This window comes from Ambystoma mexicanum, chromosome 3q (assembly GCF_040938575.1).
Source record: "Ambystoma mexicanum isolate Mex_15411 chromosome 3q, UKY_AmexF1_1, whole genome shotgun sequence".
Taxonomy (NCBI): Eukaryota; Metazoa; Chordata; class Amphibia; order Caudata; family Ambystomatidae; genus Ambystoma; species Ambystoma mexicanum.
Window position 1 is genome coordinate 1160903939 of NC_090926.1, and position 23984 is coordinate 1160927922.

The window sequence follows — 23984 nt, forward strand, 5'->3', positions numbered from 1 at the left end:
ACCTTCATCTGCTCTCACAGTAAGAGGGTCTAGCATCGTCCTCCCCAAAGTAGAGTGGGCCTGCATCCGGCACAATAGCGATCCAACCTGCAGTCCCGAGATGGAAGGTGGCGTAATGATTGGGTTAACCCGCTGCAGTGGCCATTACCGATCTTCTAATTAAAGTCTTCGGAATCATGATCTGGGTGAATTATTGCTTACTTTTAGCTATGGGGACAATTGGCACAATTGCCTTGCTCCTTTCCACACGGCCCGAAATGCTCATTTCATCTATTTTGGTCAAGGTAGTGGAGTCGAGGGAAGGTTTTTTTTATCACCATACCTCGCCTCGAGTCACTTCGAAGCAGTCTGGCGTCTCACACACTTCAACCCTGCAGCCCGGCCTGAAAAGTTCCAATATTTTTGGGTTGAACCAACACCTCAAGCAGTGGTGTAAGCGATCTTGTTCAGTTTTCCTCAGCCAAGGGAGGGGTACCGTATGAGCCTTGATTAGTTTCTTAAATAAATAGGAAGGATACCACTGGGACAAGGGCCGTTCGCTCTCCCCAGACCTTTTTAACATTTAAATTGCTATGCATCCGACCTCGATTAAACCCCTGGATTCAGTGCTACCGGAATGGACGATTTACATGGACATGCGAGGGGCATACAAACTCAAATTTCCCGTACTAACCACGGTGGCGTCAACCACATATTTTGTGGAACCCAAGAACGTCTTCACATATCTAAATCTTAGATATTTCGCTTTAGATGTGTCGCAGCGTTTAGTACGAGGCTGTCTGTACCTCACGCATTTCCCCGGCTGAATTCAAATGGTCTTCGATTGCTGAGCTTCAGCTGGGCTCCCTTGCAGGAAAGGTCACCAGCATGTGTCCTTTATGGAAAAGGGTACATTCTGGTTGTTCCCAAAAGCCCATTTGATTTGCCAGTTTTCTCCATCATGAACCTTGAAGGTCTCATCCAAACTATATGGATCATCCATTAAACTGATGACAGGCTCGGGGTTATACATCAGACTGGACCATAAGAAAGTAAAGTTCAGGGGATACAGGTCCCATGTTTGGGATACACTTGCACACGCTCTAAACCAAGAGTGCAGATCAAGCATCTGATAAGCCTCAAAGTATTAAGAATCTAAACTCCTGGTATCTTATGCACACAAAAAAGGTTCAAAGCTGCTTCGTTAGTCCAGGATTTGATGCGATTTTTTTGACTTTAGACTGAAGATTATGCTGACTGAGCCGTTACAAAGAGCCTCAAAGTCCCATAGACGTCATGCAGATGGAGGTCACAGAGGGCACGCATCACAAAACAAAATGAAACTGAATCCCATTAGTGTGCAAGCCGGGGAGGAATCAGACACGGACGTAACATTGGGAAGAGATTCTGCGGTGGTCACATTGCATGCACCAAGTGTGCTTAAGGAGCTGCAGAGCCATGCTTACTCCTGCACAGGTGCTGGAAGGGGTCTTGATTGGACACTGAAGTCACTGCGGGCGATTGAATGCTTGGGGCTGCCAGGCTGGCACAGAAAGAAATGAAGGTTTGCCACAGCCAAGGAATGTTAAGTATACCCATGAAATCCGTGGACTCGCAGCGAGGGGTAGATGTGAAGCAGCGTAGCATAGCCACTTTCAAACTGTGCCCGAGAATGGACATCTTCTATTTCTATGAAAGAATCTCACTGAAGAATGATTGTTGACGTTGGCCATGCTCTTCTGCATTCTCGAGGCATCAAGCACATAGGATGCTGCAATAGACCCGCAAGAGACCACCACACCGTATAGTGCAACCCAGAGTATACAGCATGGTGACTCAAGCAGTGGCAACCTTGCAGCGGCAGTGAAAGAAAAGTGTGCCCACGCTCCATGTCAATGCTGGGGGTGGGGGTTGGGCGAAGGACAATTCCCTGCTCCAGTGCGAAAGCATCAGCACCCTTTTCTAATGACAACCACCCCACTCCTGCACCGGGGCGGGGAGGTAATCACCTCAATATGGTGCTGAAGTGAAAGCCTCAGCACCCTATTGTTATTAAATGCGCCCTGCTCGTGCGCTGGAATAACCCGGCGCCTGCACAAGAGCATGACGCATTTAATTTCAATATACAGCGCCTTCTCCCAGCATGCCAGCTCGTGGGGGCCCTCCGAGCTTGTATGGCATGGGCGCTAATCGCCCCTGCAGCCCTGCCTTAGAGCAGGCCCAGGCATTAAAGATAGCAAACACGGGTTCCAGCAGAACAGAGTTCTGAACCATAGCAAATCCAGATACCGCATACAACAAGTCAAGATAACGATCAGTGCTGAACATAACCACCTGCCTCCACAGCACAGCATGCCACAACTAGCATCCCAAGCGGGTTGTGCATGGTTGACGGAACCGAGAGAACCGAGTACTGGACACAGCATGCAGTGCAAGCGTTAAAAAAGCACTCGAATACATAAACATGTTCTTGGAGATGGCAGGATTACGGAGAGAGATTTTCCACTAAGGAAATATGGCCTTCAGCTTTTTGAAATATCAGATGCTTACTCTTGGACTGCAATTTCAACTTCGAGTAATGGACCTAGTAAATGTCCACAGGAACCTAATGTACTGGACCTAGTAACTCACCACAGCAACCCAGAGTACAAAACCCAGTCACATGGAGTAAGTAGAGCCAAAGAGTCGTGAAAACAGTCAGTTCCTCTTCCCATCGGAATCCGTGGTTCTCCAGACGCCATCCCAATCCAGCACCTTGACCCAAGGACTGTGAAATTGCCCGCCCTAGAACTGCTCCCAAGTAGCCCCTTGCTGTATACAACGCCAGCACATAAGGAAATACACAAGCCAGTTCGAGGCGGTTTTTGGTGAAGTGGTTATAAATGTGAGAGGGTCAGGGTTCAGGTGTGATACAGGGGTCTCCCTCGAGTGGGCCCAGGAGGACTAGCAGGATCTTTACCCGAGTCAGTCCTCCCCAGAGTTGGGGTTTGGGAGGGCTCCAGTCCCTGTTCCCCCCTATATATGCCATGGTTGGCGAGTAGCACCACTATTGACGACAATCCGCCTGCCAAATCAATTCTGGAGATATTTTACATTTTGTTGCAGGACTACCTATCCCAGAAGACCATGCAGCAGCTAGCAGTCACTGCCAGCTTCGTGAGTGAATCAGGAGCAAACATTCCAAGAACCAAAGAAATCATCACGCCTCAGCGGTTGCAGGCACACAACCGAGCCCGATACCAACAGACTGATTCAACCACTATGCATAGAAAGGGGGCTAGGCTAAGGGAAGATGTGTTGTTGCCCAACCCAAGTGGGGGGGAGGGGGGAGCGGGACAGCGGGCAAGAACAGATTAGCCCAAGAGGGTATCCAGCGATAATATTGCAGGAAATAATTAAGAATGGACAAAGATGAAAAATATTGGAAAAAAATAGAGTGGGTACAAAATAAAAAAAAAGCAGAAAAAATATCGCAATAAAGGAAAGAATGGAATGAAAGGGGTGGGTTCTAGAACAGATTTCCGTTAAAAAGGGGATAAGGGCAGGAAGTCTAGGAGAGATTAGGAGTAGGAGAGGTAAGGGGAACCCCCGAAAATTAGGTATTTTTACAACGTGCACTGTAAAAGGCATCTCAATATTTTTTCTAGCAATATTTTTTGCACTCTGTAATTGTACGTCTCTGTTATTTCTGCGATGAAATCACAGTGAACCTCCCGAGAGATCAGATGAGGAGAATGAATGGGAAGGGAGAAAGGAAAGGGAAGTCCGGGTGGATGGAGACCAGGCGGAGCCAGGATTGTGGACTGGAGGAGCCCATTGGAGGCGAGATGTTGGTAGCGAGTCACCTGGGCTGGAGCCGAGGGAGTGTCTGCTGCCTTCAGAGTTTCAGGGCTCGCAAATGCAGGATGAGCAGCGTTGACGCACCTCCAGTTTGCGTCAATTCTCCTTCGTCACTGACAGTTTGCGTCAATTCTCCTTCGTCACTGAACTAGTTGATGGCCGGCTCTGCCTTTTCATGCTGAGCTTGGCCGGACACCAAAATCACAATCATGCGCTTTGCATGTCACTTGCCTGGGTTCGGGCAAGTTTCATGGTCTGTAATAGCTTATGGGTTGCTGGCCAAGATAATAATAATAATTTAGCATTTATTTAGCGCTAGGAACCCTCAGGTATCTGAGCACTGCTTATTACCCACGGTGTGTGGTCCTCATTTATCAACCTCGGAAGAATGAAAGGCTGAGTTTGGTCCCGCCGGGATTCGAACCTGTGTTAGCAGGCTCTGCACGGATGTCAAAGCGAGCGCTCTACTCGCTGTGCCACTTGACTGGAGCCGAAAACCAAAAGAGGGCCTGGAAATCATTTTCAGAGTGGTCCATATTACACATATTGAGCAAGCCCAACCATTTTTCTATGCAAAAATTGGGAAGTAAAATAGGTTACCACACAAAAGAGGCCCAGGGTGCAGAGGCCTACCAGGAAATCTCCAGAGTTCCCTCTAGGCCAGTCCACCCCTGGTTGCTGGAGTTTCATTGGCAATAACATCAGGGTGACTAGTTGCCTCCATAGCACAGCCAAAATGAGGCATTCTGCAGGGTGCTGGACTGCCTCGAAATGTGAGAACTAGTTAAGAGTGGGCTACTCTTGAGATGAAGAGATGGGTTCCAGGCAGAGGTGATGACCGGCCTTGTGGAAAGGAGACCGGCCATGCGCTGTAACGCAATGTGTTGATGCAAGATGGCACCTGAGGTTCGACACGGGTAGTTCTGGATAAAGATCTCCATCGTTTCCCTTTCCATGCCCGAGATGGCCATCATCAGTCTGGTGCTCCCCCTTTAAATTCTGGGACTGACTTTGTTCCATCACATTTTCAATTTAGGAAAACTCAAGGCCCAGAATTCCTAGACAGGACCCGATGGCCTCCTCACACGGCACTGGGAAACCTGGGAGCCCAGTAGGTGGGACGCACAAGGAGTAACAGGTTTGTCTCAAGGGGCAGACACTTGATAGGAAAAACCTCACTGAATCGATGGATCCAGCACTGTGTGACGCCCCAAGCCACAGCAGGTTGACTCGGGATCCTGGACATAAACGGTAGGAAAGCAGATTATCACTGACTAAATCAGGTAACAGCGACAGGTGCACTATGAAGCCATACCCAGTTGCAGAAAGCGCTATAGAACTAATAGGTCGTTATGGGTTTTAGTCACATCATTTCTCACCACTGTGTAAGTGAGCGCATGCCAATGTCTCGGAATGTCAAGTTAGAATTCTGATAAGCATTTTCCCCCATAGTCATAGAGGACAACCTAAAGGTGCGCGTGTGCGCATGTGCGGAAAGGATGACCTGGCTGTTAATACGAGAGGTTTACAGCAGTTGCCATATTTATCTGTTTATTATTTTGGGTAGCCTTTCTTCCCAGGTTTGGCTTAGTCATTCTAGCTTGACCAATTTGATGCAGATCTCAAGTTTCCCTGCTTGCGCTTTGCTCTTTGACCAAGGCCAAGAGCGGTTGAGGTCGAAGGTGAAGTTTGTTACCTTTTTCTTCTTTTGGGATTGCAGGAGCGAGTAATCGACAGCTTGGAGGGGATCCGGCCATTGGTTTGCCAATAATCAATGGACGTGCATCAAGATTATATATTTTTGGCATGGGTGTACATGGGTTTCTTGTCCACTTGTGTAGGACAGGAGGCGTCTGGAGCGTTGCACACAGGTTGCAACATTAGGTTACGTAAATCCTTCAGCACACAACTGCACGGCCTCTTGCTGTTGGAACAAGAGTCATATTCGACCAGCGACCAGTCATCTTAAGATCACTGCAGAAGCTTTATGATCTCAGCTCAATTTCTTAGACAGCGAATTCCACAAGTTTGACGCCAGGACAGAGAATGTCTGGCCACCGTTTTTCGGTGACACAAGCCTGCAACTCCACTCAAAGGTGTCCTTCAACTAAGCCAAGGAGCCTAAACACTGGAGCAGATTCGCAAAAATGAGCACAAACTAAAGTTGGGGGAAAAAAAACAGCGGCTGCGCCTATTTCATTAGCACTACTCATTTGAGAATAAGATGGCCTACACATCTGAAAGGTGTGCATTTCAGAGGGGCTGCTGGACGGAAGTACAACGATGTGCCAACTGGCATACGTTAGTGTTGGATTGAGAGGGAGGCGGGGAGGGGGTGGGGCTCCTGGCGGCTAGGAGCGCAGTTCACAGACACCACCCCAGTGACTGAAATGCATAAACAGCACTGCAAGTGTGAGAGCTGCGGTGCAGACTGCTGTTCTCCCAGGAAGGAAAGGAAAGAAAGGAAAGAGAAATGGGGAGAAGGAAAGAAAGGAGAAAAAGAGGGGAGAGAGCAAGAAAGAAGAAAGGAAGAAAAGGAAGGACCCTGAACTGTATAGTTCATAAGATCCTTTGGTTGCTTGAAATTGTGACTTGCATCTAAAAGCTGCCCAGTAAAGTCAACAAACAAATGGACGCTCTAGTTGTCAGTATGCCTCTTGTGCCTGTAAAGATCTTTTGGGGAATGGCTGAAGTCAGTCCCAGAACATACAGAGAAGAGCAAATGCAAGATGGGACCCCCTCAGCTAGTGTCCCACCTGGCGTTCTGAAAGACTTCCACTCGGACTTCCTGTTTACTAGACACACGCTTCTTCTCATTGGCTGGCCGAGCCTAGATCTTCCCTCCATTCCTAAGCAGGGATCTACCAGACCTGCAGCAAACAGGACCCATCCAAACACTCAAAGCAACTAGGAGAGAAGAGGAAGTCTGTTCAAGTTTATGTTGAGTGTGTGGAAGTAGTGGAACTATGTTCCAGGCTTGCCTGTCCACGCTCCCCACAAACCCCATTGCCACAAACCCTCCCAAGCACAATCCAAAACCCCAAACACACCTGCTGAGTGCAGTGCAAGTATAAACTTCTTCCTACACTTTTATTCAAAAAGTAAGCCATTCCGGAACGGTTTCTTTTTAAAATCAAAGTATAGTAACACTATAAAAAATAAAAAGAGAAGCACCGCTCGCGCCCTTTTCTTTTTTTTTTTTTTTTAAACATCTAGTTGGGCCATTGCTGAGGCGACTACACTGGTGGCCTTGACAAACTTTAAAATACTCTGCTTCTCCTTCCAGTTTATGACCGGGGCAGAGCTAAGCTACCTATGTACCAAAATCTTCCCTTGCACTCACACTCCTTCGATGTGCATGCCTCTTCAAAGTCTTCACAATGTGGAGGATCGGGGGAGGGGCGGGGGCAGAGGAAATTGGGATTCTCTGTACAAGCTTCTGCCCACTCCCAACTGTGGAGGACATTCCTCCTCCTCCTCCCTCCTCCTCCCTCCTCCTCCTTCCTCCTCCTTCCTCCTCCTTCCTCCTCCTTCCTCCTCCTCCTGGAATACTGTGAAGCAGCCGTCTCTGGGTCAGTCACTTCCCACACAACAGCAGCCTGGACTTGCGCCGAGACGATGGAGCATGAAGTTTGCCAGACAAAAAGGTGTGCGGTGTGGGCCTAGGTGTTAAGGAAGAGCTATTTTTTGAAGGGGATGGTCTTGAGCTCATTGCTGATTCTCACTGTGAAGGAACAAGCACCCTATGCCCAAGAGGGCGTTCCCATCTATAGACCCACACTAGAGCACATCTTTTTCTCTCCATGGTTACACCGGTCCTGTGGAGTCCCCCGTGGTCCAGCTGCCTCGCCTTTTCATTGCTGGTGTCTGCCAGCTAAGCCCATTGCTCATCATGGTCTGGTGGTCCAGATGTACGCCGATGACCAATAATAGTCCCATTTTGGGTGAGGCTCGAGGGAGGGCTCCCCCTCTGAATGGGCAGTTAAGTTGAACACTCTCAGCCTATCCATGGCAGTAAATATGAAAGGGTAGCTAAGCAGCATGTGGAGTGCCGGTAGTGTCAGAAAGACTGCTGTACGGGAAGTGTGATTGAACTCTAGTTCACAATCCTTTCAGAAGGTAGGGTCACTGGGAAGCTGGCCTTTTCCAAAAGAAGAGGTCGGCAAATAAGGACCCCTCATGGTACATAAACAGAGGTCAACGTTCACGATCCAGTAAGTGGCTCAAACTTGCAACTTCTGTTTTACTTACTGTCAGATTTGGTTGTCTACATATCTTATGACCAGAGGAGCTCTGGTCAGTGCAAGGACCATCCCATTTGCACCAAGGAACCCTGTGTTCTTATGGGTCTAAGGCAAAGGAACCATCTGCAATTGGTTCAGAGCCAAGTAGCTAGACAGGCAATATTAGACCAGTGGACCATGGTACACCGTTGACAAAAAAAGTCTAATGACTGCCAGGCCACTGCAGTGCCCATTTAAGATCCTGTGCTGCCTACAACATGGCATTCATTGAACTGGCACACTACTTCAGCAACAGAGTATATAAACGTATACCCCTCTGAGCAAGGGGTGAACTGGAAACCTAAAGTACATCTGGAAAGGCCTTTTAAAGCGGCCTCTGTCACATCGGGCTAGCTAATGTCACGAGCAAGCACCACCACTCCAAGTCGGGTGTGAGAGGTTCTCTGCTCAAGAAAATGGTGTAGAGAGGGTCGAATCAGCGAATTTTGAAGCACATTTGTGCTAGTTTCTCGATTACCAAGTATTCAAACAAACAATCTGATATAAAGTATTTGTTAAGAGTGAGGAAGAACAAAGTGAAAACTTTAGAAGGAACTCTTGGCTGCAAAGGGTTGTGGGGAGTTAGAGATAGAAAGAGGTGAGGCGACAGAGCGGTGAAGAGAAACCAAACCTCAGGCTACCCACACAAAAGAGGCCCACGGTGCACTGACCCAACAGGAGTTCCCTGTAGGCCAGTCCACTACTGGTCTAAGCACACTGATCGTCATGGACATCACACAGTCAAAAGCAGCACATGGGAGTGTACTTCCATTCCCATCCTTGGTTCAGCGCCCGATGGACAGAAGAGCTCCGCTTCCAAAGGGAGATGAAGACGCCCTCTTTAAGTGTGTTTTGAGAGCCATAGACCGATTACAATCAGTGCAGACTTTTTCTCACTCTAATGGTACAATATTCATTCCGACCTTTTTTTTGCAATGGTTTTTCTTTTCTCTCGAAAAAATGAAAAATATAGGGTGTTGTGGGTAAAGGGATATAAGGGGGGGGTTGGGAATAGTGAACAATTATTAGAAGAGTGGGGGTTTGAGGGGAACCACCCCAAAGGTTTCGATATATTGTTTCTAAAAAATAAAAATCTGGCAAAAAAAAACATCGGGAAAAAACATCACTGTTGATGAATGAACATAGAACCAAATAATAGGAGGCAAATGCACAGACATACGCACACAAGCCCATTCCACTGCTCCACAAAGGAGCTGCGCTATGGCATTGGCTGATTTGGGGGCTTTCATTATTTATTGTGCATTTGTTAGGCGCTTATACAAGTAAATTGTGTTTCTAAGCGCCCACAGGGCAACAGGGAGGGAACACGTGCAGAGAGAGGAGAGGGAAAGGGGGAGAGTGGAGTAAGTGCTGGAGTGCCCCGTGCATGAGCAGCAGGTGTACGTACCCAGTGAAGGAAGTGCTAGGGAACTTTTAACTTAATAAATGGGTAAGTGCAGGCCTACAGTGGCGAAGGACAGTAAGTGCCGACAGAGGAGGGAAGAGGGGGAAAGGAGGAGGTGAAAAGGAAAGTCGAAGAGATTCTGGAATTTGAGGAGGTCCGGCTTAACACAAAGAGGAAGGGGAAGACTGTTCCATAGGATGAAGCCAGCTGAAGAACGATCTGCCACCGGCCCTCTGTTTAGCGAAACGCTTGGCACACAGAGTTGGTACCAAAGGAACGTGGAGGTCTAGAGGGAGAGTCGTAAGAGCAAATTGCAGATAGCGTGGTCCCCGTAGCGTGGTCCACGGCCCCAGACAGCCTTATGGATGATGCAGAGGGATTTGAACTTGATCCTTGCAGCAACTGGGAGCCAGAGAAGAGATTTTAGGGCAGGAGAGATGCGGCCCCTGGGCTTGAGGCTAAGGATAAGTCTTGCTTCCATATTCTGGATTAGCTGGAGGGGTCGTAGAGAGGAAGAGTACATTCAAGAGAAGGCTATTGTATTAGTCTAGCCTACAGAGAACCAGAACTCGGTTAAACAGCATCTGGGGGAAAGTGGGAAAAGGGCAAATTCCTTTGAGAAGGAAGAGCTGAAAGTTTGACTTCTTGGCAAGGTTTTTAATGTGAGGGGGAAAGGAAAGAGGAGTTGAAGACAAGATTTCTGTCTTGAGATGAAGAAGAGCCCATAGAAGATGGCCAAAGTGAGGGGAAGAAAGAAGTAGCAAGGGTCCCCAATAGGAAGGATCACAGTGTTGCTGGCTTTAAGGCAAAGGTTGTTGGACGTGCGCCAGGGCTGGATGGCAGATATGCAGTCCGGGATGATGGAAGAAGCAAGAGGGTCAACAGGAAATTTGAAGACGAGTTGTGTGTCATCTGCTTGGCAATGGAAGTTGGGGGAGGAGGAGGAAATTAGTGCCAGCGGAGCAAGAGAAGTGTAAAAGAGCCAGGGGGAGAGGTTGGAGCCCTGGGGGACACCACGGGTGGAGAAAGAGGTAGGTGAGAAGGTGCCCAGAATAACCTGGGACAGACGGTCACTTAGGAAAGTCAGCCAGTCCAGTGCCACCCAGATACCCAGGGTATCATGGAGTCGCTTTATGAGGATGGAGTGGGTTGACTGTATCAAAGGCAGAGGAGAACGAGGACAGCTGGAGAGTTAAGAGTCCAGAGATGCAAGCAATTATTCCCGTGATCAGAAGAGCAGTTTCCATGCTTCTGTAAGATCGGAATCCAGATTGATGGCTGTGGAGACGGCCAACAAGTGCAGAAGTACACTAAATTAAAAATATAAAATGATCACACCCATCCAATATCTACAATGATAGTTCAAATTACAATATAAAACACCAACGTTTTAAAATAACATTGGTTTTAATGCAACATTCTGAGTATGTGCTAGGTACTTCTCACTTCCAAAAGTGGAGACTGATATATGACGAGAGGCTTATCAATGTTATTCCTTAGACCCTCTATCCACTGGCCCAATGAATGCATTGCTTGTGGGCAATATACAATATGAAAGGGGATCACCGGAAAGCATGGCGGGTTTATTCGGCATGAAGTGGAATAGGATCCCTTCATAGAAAGCTTCACTGCACAAAAGGGCTATGCAACAGTGAGGCCCTACTGCCACCATCCACGCTGTCCCAGAGCCATTGGTCTCCTCCGCGACAAGGGTTGCACCTCTTACCAAGCCCAGCAAAGGTTCACCAGAAGCTCAAATCCAGCGGAATTTGGGAGTCGGCCTCTTAATCGTAGAGGGGAGGTGCAGTACTAATGAGAGGGAGGGGAGGAGCATTTGCAGGGATTGGCTGTGCAGGTGGGAGGAGCGGGTACTGCTATGCTCACGTGCACACCCCACCCACACACACTGCACCTGTGGCTAGGAGGCAGCATCTGGATGCAAGCTAGACCTTCTCCACACCCGATACCTTCCAAGGCTTGACCAAGTAGATTGTGGCCACCATGCAAATCTTCCAGACTTCTTCTCCTGTACCCTTGCCCAGGCTGGTCTTTGTTTTGCACCTCACACTTTAAGACCTTGATTGCAGCCCCCACTGCCAAACCAACTCTGCCAGCAAATTCCAGCCGGCTTCGGCCACCCTCCTCATTGCCATTCAGTCATTCTCCTGCCTGCCAACCTTGGCACAATCTTGTCGCCCTCTCGACTGGCACTCCTCCCGCTTTGTGAACCCTCCTCTGCCACCTGCCCCACACGCTGGTTGTCAGCAGCGCACCGTCAGTGTCTGGAGGCACACCTCCTGTATGGACCTTCCAGCTGCAAACTTTTTGCAGGCAAACTGGGTCGGGCTTAATACATGCTTAAATGTGGCCTTTTGGAAGCAGTCATTTATAGGAGACTGAAAAATGTAAACAGGATGAGGAGCCTGTGGACATTTTTTCAGGCGGAGCTTGGAGAGTAAACGGACGGCTTCCAGACGGGATAAGCTTCTGCTCATCTCCGCTTTCTCTGGCATTTATCATGCAGATGAAAGGTTTAAATGAAACATTTCTTTCCTCGTCTGGGGCTGAGCAATACCTCGGCTATGCTCCCCAACGCCAGCACTCCTCTGCCACCGTTTCCTCACCTATGTGCCATACCCAGACTGCCAGGTACGCAGTGCCCCCCGCCCACCACTATACTATGTGCCATCCCTCGTCCGTCACACACCACTCCATTACACCCTGTGCCTCCAGCTGCCAGCCCTTCTGTGCCACCTTCTCCGCTACCAGCTGCACAGTGCAACCGACACCTGCTTGCCCCATGGTCGTCACCATCCCTCCCGTGCCATGCGCCATCCTGCGCACCGCCATTGTTTGCCAGCATGTCCAGTACATTACACTATTGACACCATCCCACCCAGGCTACACGCGGATCCCCCCCACCCCCTTCTCACTGGCTGCTTCTCTCTTCCATTCCTCTTACACCCTCCATCATCTGCTGTCCCACCACTACCCCCATCCCTCTTTATCATCTCCAAGCTCGCAATGACTCCCCACCCGGCTTACAGGTCCACCAGGGGGTTAATTAAAGCAGGACTCTGGGCGGTTTCGGGAGGCCACTCGCATTTACATTCCCACATTAACATAAAAACGGCCCCTTACAATGGGGCCTCAGAGCGCCAGGAAATCTCCGCGCAGGGAGCAGGCCGAGGCACAACAGGAATTGGCGAAACTGTCACCGCGCCTGCAAGAAAGGAAGGGGAGGGGGCGAAGGAAGGAGGAAAGGAGAAAACGGGACCAGGAATAATGCGGTTTTTGGCGAAAGTGGAAAGGCAGCCTTGTGCTGCGTAGGGGATGGAGAGGGGGAGGAACGGATGGTGATCACTCAATGGGGGGCGGGGGATAGGGGGAGAAGAGGACAGTGCCGCTAAAGCCAGCATCAAAGCTTTAAGTGGACCGGGCCTACCCGGCCTTCAGTACCACACTTCTTATTAAAGAGGGAAGACTAACCTAACCCCCCCCTCCCCCCCGCCTCACTAAATGGAATGAACAGGGTGTTTGGTGGGGGACAGGCAGTTCAGGACCCGCTCCTAGCCCCGCGGGATAGGCGGTGTCCCTGTGTTAGAATGCCGCATAGGCCGGCATCCAGTGGGCAGGGCCATGCGGGGGAAGCCCACCGCTAGTGAGGCAGCGCTGCCCCAAAGAACACACTGCAGCATTGTCTGGTGGCATTGATTGACTTTGCACCGCTGTCGGTCTTCTTCTTGCTGATAGATTTGTATCCATCCATCAGTGGTGATTTTTGGATACTGAGGCTTGAGGCTCATTACTCCATCTTCTCGGGTTGAGTATGTCATCGTGGGTTAGGATTCTTCTTGGTCTGTGTGAACTTGTCACATTAGGGCTGGTTTACAGGATCTTCACCATGATGGGTAGCGGCCGGACTGGAGTACGACACCATTCCACGTGTCAAGCTGCACATGAGAGTGCATGGGCCCGGGAGGGGATCAAGTCACAACACAGGGAAGCCACATAGCCATTTCCACTTCTGGAATAAGAGAATGGATGAAATTACCACCTCGGATGAGAGCATACCGCGAAACAGTTCAAACTACGACCCTTCTTTCGCGTTCGTTCTTGCATCCCCCCTGTTCGTTATTCCTCCCATTCTTTCCTTCCACCTAAGCAGAAAGCATCTGTGAGTATCCAACCGCAAGTAGAGGGGGTCTGTATGTGCCTAGGCACACATACTCGAATCCCCATGTTCAATCTCCACTTTCCTGTGCAAATAACGCCCAAGAGCGCAACCTTCGCATTGACGCAAGGGAGCGCATTACCAGGCAAAACTGTATCCAGCCCTACAGATTAGGGGTATATTGGCCACTTTTACTCCCATAATCAGGCAAATACTCCCACCAGGTGCCCCGGCTTTCAACCACACAGCCCCATGGATAACTTTGGACCAGTAGTGCATGTAGTTCCAGAGAAAGGAACTACCATTACTCCCTGATACGCAGCGGTAAACTTCCATCTTTTAATGTGCATGAATTACTAAGTACAAAGAAATTATTAAAAAACATTTTGGTTGCTCCATAGATGGCAATACGATCCAGTCAGGTTATCCAAGATGTTCCAGACAACCAAGCCAGAATGCTGGAGAGGATGTGGGGAAAAGGAACAAGTTACTTACCTGTAACTGTTGTTCTCCAGCATGGGTCTGGCATGGATTCACATGCTCATGAATATTCCCCGTCGTCAGGCTGGGAATCCTCGGTAAAGAAAAAACCAGTATCAGTTTCGTTTCTGATTTGTCTTTCGTAGTAACAACCAATCACTGGTCTCTGCGTCATACTGACCACAGCCAATGACTGCCCTCTACCTAAGCACCGCCTCTGGCAGCCATCTTCAGATTTGGAAGCACGTGAAGTGGCAGTATGACCAAGTGAAGAGCCGCAGAGGGGTAGGCGGGAGGGTTCGCATGTGAATCCATGCCAGACCCATGCTGGAGAACAACAGTTACAGGTAAGTAACTTGTTCCTTCTCCAGCATGGGGTCTGGCATGGATTCACATGCTCATGAATAAAGAATACATAGCAGTACACACATGCACAACCACGGGAGGTGGCAACGGCTCAACATTAAGCAGTACATCAAACTCAACATTAAGCATCTTACCACCTCACCAGGCTCACCTCAGGCGAACAGGTTGCGCAGCACTGCTTGGCCGACCCTGGACTCCTCCCTGGAATCCCGATCGACGCAGTAGAATTTCGTGAAGGTGTGCGTCGACCTCCACGTAGCAGCCCTGCATATGTCCAGCAGGGGCACACCAGAAAGGAACGCCGTGGTAGCTGCGATCGCTCTGGTGGAATGGGCTCTCGGACGGCCAGGCAGCGGTCGGTTTGCCAACCGATGACAGTACATGATACAGCCGGAGAGCCATCTGGAAATGGAAGCCTTCGAGAGAGCCTTCCCCTGATTGACAGGTCCAAAGTTCACAAAGAGTTGTGACGTCTTCCGAAAACACTTCGTGCGGTCCACGTAGAACTTCAGCGCTCTAGCCACATCCAGCGAGTGCAAAGTCCTCTCAGCCGGCGACAAAGGCGACGGGAAGAACACAGGCAACACCAAGGGTTCGTTGAGATGGAAGTCCGACGGTACCTTGGGCATGAAGGAGGAGTGCGTCCTGAGCACTACCCTCGTGTCGTGAAAAGTCAAGTACGGGGCCTTGCATGAAAGGGCCTGGATCTCTCCCACCCGTCGTGCGGAGGTGATGGCCACAAGAAACGCTGCTTTCCACGACAGAAACTTCAACGGGGCCGAGTGCAGAGGCTCGAACGGAGGTCCCATGAGCTTGGTCAGCACCACGTTGAGCTCCCACGCCGGGGCCGGAGCCTTCACCGGCAGGAACGATCTGAACAGTCCCTTCATGAACTCTTTCACCAGACGATGAGACCACAAGGACGTCCGGCCGTGGGTCTGGTGTATCGGGAGATCGCAGCAAGATGAATCTTGACGGACGCGTGTGCCAGTCCAGCTTTGGCCAGCGTCAGCAGGTACGGCAGTACCTGGGGAGCCGTAATCCGTAGAGGGTTAATCTTCTGTGCGTGGCACCAGACAGAGAACCTCTTCCATTTGTGTCCGTAGCATTTAAGAGTCGAGGACGCCCTGGCCTTTGCAAGAACCTCTCTGCAGTCGGCCGGTATGTCGTATCCTCCAAACTCTAGCGCTGCAGGAGCCAGGCCTGCAAGTTCAGCGATTTCGGGTCGTGGTGGAGGATGGCGCCTCCTTCCCTGGAGAGAAGATCCGCGTCCACCGGCAGCTTGATTGGCGGGGACGCTGACAAGTCCAGAAGGTCCGGGAACCATATCTGCCTCGGCCACGCAGGTGCGACGAGGATCATCCTGCACCGTGACCTCTTGAGCTGGTTGACGAGCCGGATTAGCAGTGGCAAAGGAGGGAACGCGTAGAGGAACAGGCCCTCCCAGGGGAACGAGAAGGCATCGCCCATGCTCCTCGCCTGGGGAAACCTGCTGGCGAACCTCCGGCACTTGGAGTTCGTCGCCGTCGCGAACAGGTCGATCTGGGGTGTGCCCCACCGTCGGAAGAGGCGATCCACTAGATCCTGCCGTAGTTCCCACTCGTGGCACGAGCGCAGCTCCCTGCTGAGTGAGTCGGCGATGGTGTTTTTTATCCCTGCCAGATGAAACGGCACCAGAAACATCCTTTGGGCGACGGCCCAATGCCACAGGTCCTGCGCCTCCTTGGACAGCGCTGGGGACCTGGTTCCGCCCTGTTTCCTGATGTAAAACATGGTGGTGGTGTTGTTGGTGAAGATCCTCACCACCTTGCCCTTGAGGGACGGAAGGAAGGACCTGAGGGCCCAGAACACTGCACGGAGCTCCAGGACGTTGATATGGAGGGACTTCTCCGTCGGGAGCCAAAGGCCTCTCGCGTGCAGATTTTCGGTGTGCGCTCCCCACCCTTCCAGGGAGGCATCGGTGGTCACTGTCTCCTGGTGGTCTGGAAGTCCATGCCCGCCGTCAGATGCGTGCGGTTGCCCCACCACCGGACCGCTCGGCGGAAACTCTCGTCGAGTGTGATCCTCTCCTCGAAGCTGCCCGTCGTTTGGATCCAGCGCGCGTCCAGGAACTCCTGCAACGGGCGCATCCGGAGCCTGCACATGGGAATGAGGTAGATGCAGGAAGACATCATTCCGAGGAGGGACTTGATGGACCTCACCTTGGCCGCGTCGGAAACCAACATCCGCTGTACCTTGCCCAGGATGGACCTGGTCCTTTCCTCCGACGGGGAGGCCAGAAGAGACACTGTGTCGAGCTTCGCTCCCAGAAACAGTGCGTTTTGCGCGGGTACCAGGTGAGACTTGGCGTAGTTCACGGAGAATCCCAGGTCCGTGAGAAGTCGGACGGTCCTTGCCGTGTGATCCAGGGCGAGCTCCCTCGTCTTGGCTCGGATGAGCCAGTCGTCCAGGTAGGGGTAGACGTGGATCCCCTCGCGGCGCAGCTGCGCCGCCACCGGTGCAAGGCACTTGGTGAATACCCTGGGGGCCGACCGTAGTCCGAAGGGGAGGGCTTTGAACTGGTAGTGACGCCCTTGGACCACAAACCTGAGGAATTTTCGGTGCCCCTTTAGGATGGGAATATGGAAGTAGGCATCCTCCAAATCCAACGACGACAGGAAGTCTCCTTCCTCCAGCTGACCCAGGACGTGCTGGAGGGTGACCATCCGGAACTTTTGCGCCTTGATGAACTTGTTCAGACGTCGCAGGTCCAGGATGGGGCGCCATCCCCCCCGTCTTCTTCTTCACGAGGAAGTATCTCGAGTAAACTCCGGAGCCCCGAAGTCTCTTTGGGACGAGTTCGATGGCGCCCTTCCTCAGCATCGCCTTTACCTCCAGGAGAAGTTGAGGGACGTGAAGTTCTTTCCTGGCCACAGGGGGGACACGCGGACACCTTCTTTGAAACTCGAGGCGTGGCCCCGGGCCAAGGCGTCCAGCACCCAACGGTCAGTGGAGATGGACTCCCACACGCTGACGAAGCTCGCCAGCCGGCCTCCCACCGGGGTGCTTCGGTGGGGGCCCGACCCCACGGTCGGTTCAATCCTGCTTCGACGAGGCTTTGCCGCCTTGACCTCCTTGGCGACGACGGCGGGGTCCGCCAGACTTGCCTCGTCCTCTGTAGGCCTCCTGAGCCGACGAGCGGGCCGCTTGACGGTAGGTGGAGAAACCGCCGCCTGAACTTTTGGAGGCGCCCTTGCCTCCGCTGCTCCGAAAGGGCGTCCGTCGTTGTTGCAGAACTCCAAGGGTCCCGGGCCGTCTCGGTGTCCGCTTTAATGGCCTGAAGGGAATCGTCCACTGTTTTCCCAAACGGGTTGTTCCCATCGAAGGGCATGTCCAGGACTCTGGTCTGAACGTCTTGACGGAAGTCCGTAGCCTTGAGCCATCCACGCCGCCTAAGGCAAACGCTGTTGCCCAACTGGCGGAACCCAGTGTCGGCGATGTCCGTCGCAACGGTAATGGCGTGGTCCGAAGCCACCTCACCTTCCTGCAGGATCTCCAGGGCCTCTGCCCTCTTGTCGTCCGGCAAGAAGTCCAGTAGGGGAGCCAGTTTGTACCAGAGCTCCCTGTCGTAGCGGGCCACGATAGCCAAGGCGTTGGCCGCTTTAATCGTCGTCGCCGCAGACGAGATGACTCTGCGTCCCATAGCGTCCAATTTCTTTCCCTCGCCGTCCGGTGGGGAAGTCGATGTGGAGGCCGCACCCCCCCCTGCTTTTTTCCTGGCCGCCGCGGAGATGACGGAGTCCGGGGTAGGCTGCGCCCGGAGGCACAGGGGGGCCGTGTCCGGGACCCGGTACTTCTTCTCGTACCGGTCTCTTCTAGCTGGCGTCGTGGAAGGGTTCTTGAGGAGGGTGAGGCCCTCATCCCAAATGTCGTCCAATAGAGGCACTGAGAGGACCGTCTTCCTCTTGGCCTCGCGCCGCTGATAAAGGAAACCTTCCTTCTTCTTCTCCTCAGGGCAGAGTTGGAAAAGCTCGGATGCCCTGGTGATCATGGAGTGGAACGATCCAATCTCGTCGGGCGGAGAAGCCCTGGTGGGAGGCGACGACGGTACATCCTCGTCGTATACCTCGTCGTCCGTACCCGTCGCTGCCGTGTCAGTCCCCGTATCATCCCCTCGGGTGGACGGGGAGGAGGGCTGGAAGGGGCGCGACGGCTGAAAAGGAGGCGGAGGGTGGATCCTTCTTTTCTTGGTAGGGGGGAACACCAGAAGGTCCCGGTTCTGGGTCCCCCGACGGGAGAGGTTCCGTCGGCAACGGTAGTCTCGTCCTTATCTCTGAGCATAAGGACTGTATAGCCAACAAAATGGCCGCCGAGTTGTCTCGCGGCGCTGGCAGAGGGCAATCCGACGGGCGATCAGGGGCCCCGTCGGTACCCTCGATGATGTCGTCGTCACCTGCGTCAGGATCCATCCCGACGGGCCGGTCTTCTTCCACGCCGAGGCCGTGGCTTAAGACTTCGACCAGCTCCTCCTCCGAGGTTGAGGCCGAATCTACGACGACGCCCTGCCCCCCCTTTTTCTTCCCCACGGGGGATTTCACGGGGGCCCTATCGATGGGCACAAAAGAGGACTCCCTCCGAGGTGGCAGGGAGACTCTGAGCCCTGAGGTCGCCACCACTGGTGTAGCCCCCACAGGCTGAGCCAGGGCCGCCGCGACAGTTTCGATAGAGGGCTTGGCCGGATGGATTAAGGCCTTCACCACCTTAGGTGCGCTCACCGCCTTATCCTTGAGGGGGGGACACTGCCTCGCTCCCCCTCCGATGGGGCCTTCGAGCTCGACCGGGGCCTCTCCAGGAGCTTCGCCGGGTGCTCGGCCTTCCTCTTACCCGACCCAGAGCGTTGGCTCGTGGTTGATGGTGCCGGGGAGGGCGCACCCTGCCTGGCGCCCGTAGAGCCCGACCGTTCGGCGCTCCCGGTGCCAGCGGACTCGCGATGCTTTGCCTTGTGTTGGACCCCCGTCGCTGGGGCGTCCTCAAAGGTCTTAGAAGACCGCTCGGGTTTCTTCCTCTTCTTCTCGCCTGACGGGCTCTTCCCTTCCAGCCAGTTGGCGAGACGTTGATGGCGGTCCTTCATGGTCCGCTCCGACATGTTGCCGCAAAACGCACAGTCCTTCTCCACGTGCGTCTTGTCCTCATGTAAGCAGTAGAGACAAAAGGAGTGTTCGTCCTCCTTAAAGACGTTCTGCAGCTGGCATCCAGGGCAGACCCTGAACAGCTTTCCGGGCGTCGAGCATCCCTTCTCCTGGGCCATGTCCGGGCCTGAGAAACTTCTGGAGTCCTCCAAAAGCGTAGCTCGACGAAATCTTCACCCTTGAGGGGTGCAGACGAATCCGACACGGGTCCCCGTTGGTCGGATGGAGAGTCGGTGGAGCTTGAGGCTCTTTTGACCGAAAAAACGAAGTTTTTGAGAAAAAACGTGAAAAAATAGCACTAACGCTCGAGAGCAATAGCACGAGGATCCCAACACATGAACGTGCGGTAAAAATCTGAAGATGGCTGCCAGAGGCGGTGCTTAGGTAGAGGGCAGTCATTGGCTGTGGTCAGTATGACGCAGAGACCAGTGATTGGTTGTTACTACGAAAGACAGATCAGAAACGAAACTGATACTGGTTTTTTCTTTACCGAGGATTCCCAGCCTGACGACGGGGAATATTCATGAGCATGTGAATCCATGCCAGACCCCATGCTGGAGAATGCAGACTATTGGCACATGTGGTGGGGGTGCCCCCTAATAAAAGTCTTCTGGTCTGAAGTGTTAGGATGGATTAAAGAAGTCGACAGCATTATCAGAACAGCTAATCCCTACCTCATGCTCTTCGGCCTCGAGAAGGATGGGGATGACTGGATCAAAATAAAGGATATAGCCCCACAACTGCTGCTAGCGGCAAGAGCAACGCTGGTAATGAAATGGAAAGCCCCCACAACCCCTACGAAAAGCGAATGGACCAACGTTGCCAACAACATTTGCATAATGGAACATATCACAGCGTCACTACACGGAAGATCGTCGCAGATTGAAGCCCTCTGGATGGAATACAAGAACATACACCTACCCAACGGATGCCTCAACCATAGACTGACCACCCCAAGGACAGAGGAGAGAAACGAGGCTTAAATAATACTGAGTCCGCCATCATTAAAACGTCCTCTCAGGATTGAGGAAGTTCCCGACAACACATACTAACTCTGATTATCATAAGATGAACGCTGCAAAAACTGTACTAAACGCTGCTTGACCACGGGAGGGAGGGGGGTGGGCAACAGGGGTGGGGGGAAGTCATGTTTACTACCGAACATTATGTATGAAGATCGTGTCTGCCGGACAAACACGGAATACATGGAATTTTATGGCTTAGTTCTATTGTTATAAGATATGTACTGCTTTTCTTATTGATGTACCATGACTCACACTTGTAAAACTTAATAAAATCAAATTTACAAAAAAAAAAAACATTTCGTTTTCCAGTTAAAATTTGTTTTTCCTCACCTTAAAAATATTCCCTTCGGGAATTGGACGTACATTTTTTTACTCTAAAAAATAATTTTACTCCCAGCTTTAAAATAGGGAGTAAAATGCTCCCACATCTGGAGCACTGGCCGGAACAGGATAGCAAGACCAGTTTAAAAGGAGCGACCATTGAGGGTGGAGGTGGATAGTTACGAGCTATAGATACGAAGGGTTAACGAATGGGATGCAGACCTAAGTGGTGTCTGTGCATTTTAGTGCTATGTTCATGGCACTTTAGACCCTGGGTCCGCATCCGCGATTACCTCCCTATCCTTTGTCGTTATGCAGGATGTGGTCCTGGTGGAAAATAGTGGGCTGGCAGCCGGCCGGAAAAGCTTGCTATCTATTCACTTTATACTCTTCTACACGATACACAGGCCACCGATTGACCAATCCTAGGGGTGTGGACACTACTTCCCCTTCCAGGTCAGCCAGGACCATGGAAACGTATTAAAATTGGAATTTTGGTTGTATCTATTTTTCTAGCGTATCATAAGCGACAAGAGCCCGTGGGCACACAGACCACTCCATTTTACCCACTCTGGAAGGGAGCAATACCCAGGCAGACACCATTCCCCCAGCCGTATCATCCGTGGTTACCCCGCTAGAAAGAAGCCATGTCTAGACATAGAGCTATGTTTGCCCCCCCCCCCCCCGACACCCCAATACTCTGGTGATCCACACCTTGCTTCCTGGGAAAAAAGATGCCATTTATCCACAGTGGTCAGCCATTGGGTTCCTCCCTCCGCGATTCCTCAGGAATGGAGGTCAACGTAGTCCAGCAACTTCAATTGCTTCTTCCCATTGCTGAGATCGCTGCCCACTGTGGGGCAGGCACTGGCCTTCCCATAACATTCATAGTGTCCATGCAACACTACTAGTGCCTCTGTGGCACCAACTAAAATCTAAAGCCCACTATCCCTCAGGTTCTCCAGAGACCAGATCTGCCCTGCCCGGGACCAAATCGTATGCAAGCCTCGGCTGAGAACTTTGGAAAGAAGCCATGTATTTGTATAGACCGACCTTGAACCTCCGCTCCTACCCCAATGAAGATTGCCCTCCCAGGAACTCTTCTTCACAGGTTGCTCCCTGAAGTCTAGACGAAGTCTAGACGTATGGGGCCAACTTCCTCATAGATCTGCTCTTCAGAGAGAAACTACGAATAGGCAGAGACTCAACTTGTCTCGGAGGAAGCTCGCTCAACAAACTTGCTATAAGAAAATATCAAAGTCCTCCAAATACTTGGGAGGCGAGACTTCTAGAGAAAGCACGCAACAATGAATGAATCCCATTCATCCGGGATGGAGGGAAAGCTCCCATCTAAGCCTCAGAGACAAGCCATTCATAGTAAGTGCGCCAGCACCAAACACCACCTCAAAGGAGCTCTGGTAGCGGAAAATAACCCGATTTCCAGGTATTTCACACCCATACCTGGATTGGGCTTCACTGGCCGGGACATTAAAGACAAGGAAAACCAATGGGCAATATAACATTGAAAAATAAATCAACAAAAAACATGTAATCAAAGGCTCAAATATTGAGAATTATATTTATAATCACATCAAGCAAATAAATGAAAGATTACGCATCGAATTGTAAACCAGTTGCAAAAGCTTAAGACAGGATTAGAGTTTTGTAGACTTTAGACAATGGGGAACCCACACACCCTCAACCACTCAGAATCTGCATCTTCATTGGTTGGCTCTCTATGAAATAACAGTTACCTATTCCTCACTGTTGGGGCGTGCACCACCCTGTCCTGTCAGAGGTCACCATCAACAGTTTTTCGCCTCTTCTCCAGTGTCCTGCCTACTCTGCACCCAGCACACCCTTTGGCTTCTCCCCATACCACTGGAACTCCTTGCCCTGTCCGCCCCCAACCACATATCAGAAACTCGGCTACTATGCCATTTTTTATATCCTTGCTTAAGCATCACCGCATGTGTGGAGAGGGTCAACCCTCATATTCCAGCATCATATCTTTAACACCCATAACACCTATTTACTTGCGATGTGTATTTCTCGACTCCAATCTGGTTACTGTTGGTCTTGTCCACCATGTATGTACCATTGCATCCCACTCAATCGCACAATGTCCCAATAGCCAGACAAGACATGGCGCTATGAGCCCACTATGGTGTTGTGAGCGTTAGAAAAGTCGTCATCGAATCACTGGTCACAACAGCACTTCCTCTAATGTAGAGGATGGGTCATTGTTTAGTTTGGCTACATACAGGGAGTCACAAATGAACCCTGGTTACCTGTTGTAGGAGTGTCCGATTGTTACGCATTGAATGCAAATATGTCCACAATCCATATACTCTTCATTAAAAAGACAACGCATCATCTGTGAAATGTGAGAACCTCTCCAACCAATGAGCACCCCAACACATAGGCATAGCCACGGATCACCACATCACCCTTCTGGATCGGTTACGTTTTCAGTTGTGCCACCTAACACAGGATTTGTTCGGGGCTATATGCTGCAGTGTGGTAGCTTCGGAGCACCAAGAAGGAAGGAGAAGGGAGAAATACACCAGGATGGTAGGAGACTTATTTAGGATGGAGACGAGTGTATCCAAAAGCACGAGGATATAACCAGGGTTCATTTGTGACTCCCTGTATGTAGCCAAACTAAATAATGCCCCATTCTGAAAGACGCGGATCCCACAAGCCTACAACTCACAATGCAGCGTCCGTGCCAGTTTGTGGCTTAGGACTGATAAGGAAGCCCTGGTGCCAGTGGCTACAAGGGTTCCATCAAGGCTGGTGAACATGGTGTAAGTTGCCCGATGCGTTTATCTTCCCTGAATGCCTTGCAGAAGAGGTTCTTCCCACGTCTCCAGAATTTGAGAAGTCTGGGTCTGCTTGCAGTGGACCAGAGAAGGAAACCCACTGTAGATCCTTGGACTG

General features: G+C 51.3%; 1 protein-coding gene across 5 annotated transcripts in view; it reads right to left on the minus strand.

The window, feature by feature from the left end:
• The window catches only part of LOC138447699 (nascent polypeptide-associated complex subunit alpha, muscle-specific form-like), a 139035-nt gene that overhangs the window by 66041 nt on the left and 49010 nt on the right, over nucleotides 1-23984 (minus strand). The gene's annotated exons all lie outside the window — the stretch shown is intronic.